Source organism: Vigna unguiculata, chromosome 5 (genome assembly GCF_004118075.2).
Source record: "Vigna unguiculata cultivar IT97K-499-35 chromosome 5, ASM411807v1, whole genome shotgun sequence".
NCBI lineage: Eukaryota > Viridiplantae > Streptophyta > Magnoliopsida > Fabales > Fabaceae > Vigna > Vigna unguiculata.
The window spans coordinates 46,118,302-46,126,466 of NC_040283.1; the positions used below are offsets into that span (position 1 = coordinate 46,118,302).

The 8,165-nt window shown below is 29.5% G+C and overlaps 1 long non-coding RNA gene across 1 annotated transcript; it reads left to right on the forward strand.

Moving 5' to 3' along the window:
- Positions 1–2,958: 2,958 nt before the first annotated feature.
- Positions 2,959–4,733, forward strand: LOC114186340. Its single transcript, XR_003605023.1, has 3 exons — positions 2,959–3,148; positions 3,256–3,286; positions 4,269–4,733. It is a non-coding gene; the product is annotated as an uncharacterized LOC114186340 (long non-coding RNA).
- The last annotated feature ends 3,432 nt before the right edge of the window (positions 4,734–8,165 follow it).

Below are 8,165 nucleotides of genomic sequence, written 5' to 3' on the forward strand. Positions count from 1 at the left end.
ATGGAAAAGCGTTGCAAATCTGATGATGTACAACATAAGTATTTAGTTAGTTAAGTAGTGAGAGTGTGTGAAGGTTTATGCTTTGTAGTTGGGGATGAATTACAATTGATACTTAATATGTTATGCATAAGCCACCCTATTGCATAGATGAAATTTATACCAAAGACATTAGATTATTTTACATACCAAATGTCATTGCATACATATATGAGTTTAAACTCAATAATAGATTTTCCGAAGCATTCATTTATTATATATGTATTGTTAATTATTCAAATTTACTTTAATAGGCTTTTTTCATAAAGATGTGCTAACTTTCATTATAAAAAAAAAAGTCATTAAATAGAAACCAAATTTAGAGACAAAAATTAATAATAGTTTAGAAACTCTTTTTTGTATTTTTATTATTAAACATTTGGTGTGCAACAAAAATTAACGTAGAATATTTACAAATGTCAAGAGTATATTTCATCAACTTCATTTCATTCTCATGTATTCATAAACATTTCAATTCTAATTCCAAGTCAAAATCAACTCACAACTATACTCAAATTTTATCCCTAGTGACTTTGAGCCTATGAATCAAGTTCTTCAATCATCATCAAGTAAAATCAATATTTTCTCACATCATCTTTCTCTCTCTCTCTAAGTGTTGATCAATGACTCAAGCAAGTTTCACAGAAAAGATGTATCTTTGTCTCGCAATTTCTGTTTTGGTGGGTTTGTATATGTTTCTGCTAGCCTTGGATTCTCCATTCACCAACAAAGGGCTTTCTTTGAAGCTGCAAGATTGCAGTTTCCCAATTCTCACAGAAACTATGTGTCACTCAGAAGAGGGGATGTAACTCACAACAATTTGTATTTGTTTTCTAATTTGAGGATTAAACTCAAGAGTTTATTTTCAGTTTCTTAAATTCTACAGTGATGGTATTAGCAGAATACATATTCTGAACTTCTGCTTTTGTTGGGGAGGGAATTGAAGACCATCGCACTCCTTTTGACAGAGTGATTGATTAGTTGAAGATACTGAATATAATGTTAAAGGATGCTTTCAAAAAAATGTTGCAATATCTGTTATTATATTATATAAAAGTTGAACAGATTAAAAGGATGGACAGATTAAGGATGTCAAAAAAATCCGTACCTGCGGGTATATGTGGATTAAACCCGCAACGGGTAGGAAACAGATATTAAAAATGGATACCCACTACTCACGGGTACGGGTATTTTTGATACCCGCATGTTGATTGAGCGGGTACGGGTATCATAGTATCTATATCCGTACCTGCTAAACTTTAATTCAGAAAAATACTCTTTTATATATATATATATATATTAGTAAAAAACATTATGAGTCTTAATTCAATAATGATGGTTTCTTACCCCACAACGAAGTACATTACTTCCAGATACAATGGAGGCATTGATGTGTTTCCAAGACTGATTATGAACCAACATGGAAGGAAATGAAATTAACACTTGTACTTAGATGGAACTTTATATAATGTTGCAAGAGATGGACATTGATGAAGTTAGTAATTTATTTAATATTTCATTCAAAAATAAACTACAATATAAATTGTTAATGATTTTTTATTTGTTTGTTTTTCAAGGAACTTGTTGATCCAAACACTAATTATGGTTAAATATTTATTATTTTAAATACCCACAGGTACCTGTGGATACCCGCAGATATCAAAAAAATAGGCAGGTACCCGCATAACGGATACTCGACGGATATGGGTACATGTACGGGGCGAATATTTATCCAGCAGAATAGTGTACGGGAAAGCTATTACCCGTACCCTATCCGCCCCGTTGACATCTCTATACAACAGACTAATTTATTCGTTAGACAAAATGGATTTTTATTTGAAATAAGATATTCTTAGAATCCTCATTTAGTCATTGGTAGGTCCAAGTGTCTTGCACCTCCAAGTCAACGACAACTTACCCTTTTCATTCTTACTGTGGAATCTTTCATTATACTTTATCTTGGTGTCGTTATGTCAGAGGATCTGCATAATCTGAGCAAGCTTCGATTTGGTTAAGCAACATGATATATTACAGGTATCATTACTTCTGGAGAGAATTTAATATTGATGATATAGTATTCATTTAATAAATTAAAATAAATAATGGTATGTTTGTATAATTAGAGTTTAAAATTTTGAGATTTGATTATTTGAAGGATGTTATTACAGGTATCATTACTTCTGGAGAGAAAATAATAATAATAATAATAATAATTTTACAAAACTTATAATTTTTACATTTAAAACCATAACTTAATTTTGTCTCTACCCATTTCGTTTGATAAGATTACTTTGCTATTTTGAAGCAATGAAATATATTATGGTGTATTTTTTATTTTTATAAGTGTTAGTTTATTCAAATCTTTTAAATTTTATTGATTGCTTACTGCTCATGGTTATTGAACCGAATTCGAATTTTGAATTGTTTTTAAACTGTGAATCAAATTTTATTTTGAATCATAGCATCCATAACTTATACAATTTAAAAGATGAAATAAATAAAACTCTTAAACAATCACTATTTTTTATAAAAAAAATAAAGAATATAACAAACATCGTACACTAATTCAAATTTATTTTAAAAAAAAATATTAAATGAAAAAATTCATAAATAATGATTAACGTAAATAAAAATATAAGAAAAAAATTAGAAAGAAAATATTAAAAAATAATGGAAGGATATAAGAACACTTGTATATTAATTTAAATAGTAATTAAGTTTTTCAAAGTGATAATATTAATTTTTTTTATAAAAGTTTAAAGAAAAAAATAAAAAATAATATGAGACAAAAGAATATGAGTAAGGATAATTATTAAAAATGATGCGCCATTACGATTTGTAGTTTTTAACTTTTTTCGCGCGTGACGTGGTATTTATTTGCGTGTTATTTGCATTCTGTGACTCAGAATTCGTATTCGTAAAGGAGCGTTTATCAGAGAGAAACGTTAGGTTAGAGGCGCTCTCCGTCGTCTCGTCGCTCTCCGCTCACCAAATCACTGAAGGACGTAATTCTGTATTTTACTCCGTCGTCTCATCGCTCAACGCTCACCAAATCACTGAAGGACGTAATTCTGTATTTCTCTCCGATTAGAGACGTCTGAGGGAAGAAACGGTAAGTTCTTTGCTTCTCAGCTTGAATCTTGATTTGTTCTTTCTTTTTCTTTTCTTTCGTGTTACGTTAGGTTTTACAAAGTCTAACCTTCTTTCTTTGCATTATAGACTCTATCTCACCTCTTAAAGAAGTGCGAAGGTATGTTTAATCGAAAAAATTGTAGTTTAGGGTTTTGATTTTGTTTACAGACTTTGTATCGAAGGACTGATGTTAAAATGTATGTGTGTGATGCTTATTAAAGCGGAGGTGACGATTTAGTCTCTGTTTCATATTATTAGGAATGGTTTGATTTGATTTTACAAACTGTAATCTTCCTTTCTTTGCAGTACATTCTGTCCTTAGGTCTACGTTCGTTCTTGCAACCCTATTTCACCACTTCAAGGAAAGTGCGAATCGAAAAATGTGTAGTTTAGGGTTTTTACTTTTGTTTAATCGAAGAATTGATGTTAAAATGTCTGTGTGATGTGATTTTACCCTACTAACTTGTTTTACCCTACATATAACTAGACATAGGATGCCTGATCTTCTGTCAGAAAATCAAAATGCATTGTTGACAGCTAGCATTGTCCCAACGTATTCATGTAGTTTATCCTGCAACATAAAGAAGATATTACTCACAACAACACAAATGCGTTAGGGATGGTGATATAAGGAGGTTAAAGCATATAGTTTTCCAGTTTTCCACCATAGGATGAACTTATTGAAGAAGCAATTAGTAAAGCTGATTACCCAAAATGCACCATAGTCAACTAATAAACATAAAAGCCAAAAACTTAAAATGAACTTACTTAATAAGCTAGTTAAGATCATTACCCAAATGCAGGTTATGCCTAGGCCGAATGTTCATTCTATCTTCTCTGAGCAATGATTCTGGTCATGTTGTAACTTGAGCCATGTGAACAAACTGTGATTGTTGTACTTGGGGCATAGTATTCATACTTGTCTAATGAAAAAGATCCTTGTCTAATATTTTGAGTGCCAAATTGGGTGGTTTACTTCAAAATTTGGTATTTTTTTTCTAGTTATAACAAGAGTCCGTGAGGTGATTCACGTAGATGTATAGCAGTGTTGTGTTGTGTTCTTATATTTTTTTTAATTATTTTGTTTTTTATTTTATTAGATTTTGCCGATGTCGGGCGGTGAACCTCCTATACTTCTCCCACCTCCTGCGTTTTCGATTGAAGCTGCCCTCGGTCAGGCAGAGCAACTGATTCCTGCCCTCCGTCATATGGAGGGACTGATTCCTTATGTTCGGCAACTCCTGGCTGAAAAAGAACAGTTACGCCAACGTGTAATGGAATTAGAAATGGAAAATAATCATATACGACCTCGGGTACAGGAGCTGGAAACGGAAAATGATCACAGGCAACATGATTTAGACAACGCCGTTGAGCAGCTAAACAATGCCATGCAGGCAGCATTAAACTACAAAAATTCTGCGAGAGATGGCCGTAGTTTCTAATAAGCTCTTTCCCCGGTAACCTTTTCCCTTCCTGTATATAACCATTTCTGAACCATTTTTAATAATATCTTTGCAGCAGCAGCCCTTGCTATCTGTGCTGCATCATTACTTCCTGTGAACAGATAATAAGAATGAAACAATTACTTTTGCTTTGGCAACCAGTTTATAAAAAGAAACGGTATGGTTAAGAATTTTTAATCTGAGCAGAGGTTAAAAGTCAAATTAGGTCACTTTTTTTGTTAATTGAAAGGAACCAATAAATTTAAAGCCAAAATTTATGCTCTACTACTTTTATGTGAGATCACACTATAAACATTAGTTAAGAGTTTCTCCTATATTCAAATCCTTGTGTAGATATTTTGGGGCTGAAAGTAAATTATAATATTGATTATCAGGTTTAAAATTAATAGTCTGGCTTTAAAGGGTAAAATTATTTATAAACATTTCATGTCTATGAAAAACTTCACATAAAAGAATTATATTAAACTGATACCATATTATGTTATTGAATAACTACAAATCTACCGAATTAAATAAATACGTAATACGATTAGTGGTAGGATAATAACAAAAATATCCGGTTATTTTTGTTCTAATTTATGAAATGTAGTTTAAAAAAAATATCGGATTTTGAAATTTATTTCAGAAGAACAATAAATTTTAAAATCCGGTTTAAACATCTACTAAATTTCAAAATTTGATTAAAGATTCTCTCAAATTTTAATGTTCAGGTAAGGAATTTTTCAAATTTCAAAATTTAATAAACAAAATAAAAATTATATCAAATTTGGAAATTCAGCAAGTAAAAGAAAAAAAAATTTAAATCCGTGAGGTAAAATCCGATAAAAACTTAATTTGTGGAGTTATTTTTAATTTCATCTTATCATTTATTTAGTATTATTTAAATATGAGCCTTTCAACTCATATTATAATATAAATATTTCTAATTAAAAAGAGGATGTTCTGATTTTCATGTTTGACTAATGTGTTTAATATTATTATTATTATTAAATTTTTACATTAAAAACATATTAATGTCTTGAAATTATTGTTTCAAAAACATTAAATTATTATGAGGATGAATTTTACATTAATATCGCTTTAGAAATTAATGTAAAATATTTTTCACAAAAATATGTTTCTATTATTGTTGTTTTATTAAGCAAAGAGTATAAAACAACCTTTATGATACTTTTAAATCGTCACATACACATGCAGAGAGAAGTAATTAAATATCTTAACGTAAAAAATGTCTATCAAAATAAAAATTTAATTAAAAAGAATAATAAATTAAAAAAAAATATTTGCACACCGATTGTTCTATCAACATTTACTTTACATTGTTTATCAAAAAATATAAAAGGAAAGAAAATAGTTTAAGAGATTTGATTAAAAAATTTGATAAAATTAGTTATACTATTTTTCACATATATTTTTATATTTTATTTATCTATTTATCAGTTATTAGTTTTATTTTATTTCTTTTCGGTCAAACACATTAACCCACACCACCCACGACGAGCCAATCTCGAGATTTCGAGGAGGCAATCGTTAAGTGGACTCATTTTAGTGAAAAATATCAATGTCATTTAATTACTTCTGGTGAAAATAAGTAGGGAAATTTTTAACCTAGGGTTTGGTTTATAAACCCTAAAGAGGAGATTCTGAAACTCTAGTGTGAAAGCAAAGTCGACAGGCAAGATCAGGTTTCGAGGAGACAATTGCAGAGAATTTTATTACGGTATTTTATCCTATTACGATTAGATTCACCCATTCTTGTAGCATTGTGCAGTATCTCTCCGTGATCGATTTGCATTTTATGAGTTTGCATTCTCGTTTTTTAATTTCTTAATAATGCCCAACCTGGATTTAGCATAGTACAACCTCTAGTATATAGGTAAGATTGTGATTATGAATCCGAAACAATTTTTTATAGTACAGGTCAAGCCATTTTTATTGTGTAGTTCTTGCAGCAGAAGAGTTTAGAATAATTAGAGATGCACTTTAATTTGTAAAATGTTTGATTTAGGTTGCATCTGCATGGTGTAGCATGTTCCTCTTTTGTTTTATGGTTAGGATCATTCATATATTTTGGGGGATAGTTCTTTTACCTTAGATGGGTGGAATACTTGAATTTGATCACTTTTTGGTGTAAGGTGAATATTGGGTTTGGGTTTCACCTTAAGAAAAGTAATTCTTATGTTTTTATTTAATTTATTTCATTAATTCTTTTTAATTATTTTGTTGTTTGTTGTTTGTTTTATTAAGTTTATTTTTATTTTGATTTAAGAATTTATTTTTGATTTAAGAATTTAAATAAAATTTTAGTTTTTTCTTTTAATTTGGTATGACAAAGAAGATATATATAGTTTGGTTGTTAAACTATATTTGCTATACTAAAAAAATGTTCTTTTTCGCTAACAGAACTTTAATAACAAATCAAAACCTTTTCTCATCAAAGTGCGTATACTAACAAAAAAAAAACTTAAAAAAAAAGTTTTGCGTAGTCTGCAATGAGGAAAGTCTAAATTAATCTTATCACAAACATGCGATATGTAAATTTTGACACACCTTTGCTTTGACTAATCGACGTTCATGGGACTGATAGAAATAATATATGTATAAGATACAATAATACAATATATTCAAGTATGAGTTAAAATTGTGTATCTGGAACTAATGAAGGATCCATGGAAGCACGTAGTATGAGATGTTACTGTTCTCTTTCTGATGGATATTTTCTAAACGTAAGAGTATTTTACGTTGTTACATAAAAACTGACTAATGGGTATCAGTTTTATATCCCGTCAGCAGAGACCAGGGACCTCTCAAAATGTATCTGATTATTCAAGCCCATCACAGACCGTTTATTAAACAATCCAACCCCATCACAGATCGTTTATCAGAATACCCAAAATTATATATATATTACCCATATAATAATTAATATTAACGAATAACTTAATTTATTATTAATGCTAATCCATAATAATAATAATTATATAGAGAATAATAATTTTATATAATTTTGTTATATAAAATATAACATTCTCCCACTTGGATAACATTAATAAATAAATTAATTATATCAATTGCAACATAAGTACAAATACCAATTAAGAAATATAAACATAAATCACAAAGATAATATCCGATAGGGATACTTACCATATGCTTAGATTTCTTAAATAATGGATAATATATAGAATAAAAACAAACATAATAAATATGTGATCCCAAAATGGTTCATAAATTCTCTATGTAGAAAGAGAAAAGATGTAACGAAACTGACGTCATTGACAAACTTACATCTCATGAAAACCATAATAATATAGAGTGTAAATCTCAGACTCCCACTAACCCAATACATCAAAAGACTTAACCACACCCATATGAGTTACATGATTTTGAAAAACTCCAACAGATAAGCCTTTAGTTTGTGGGTCTGCTAACATATTTTCTGTAGCAGTATGCTCAATCCGAGTTTGATAATCCAAAACTTTCTCTCTAACAAACAGAAATTTTATATCAAAATGCTTTGAGCGAGTAGAACTT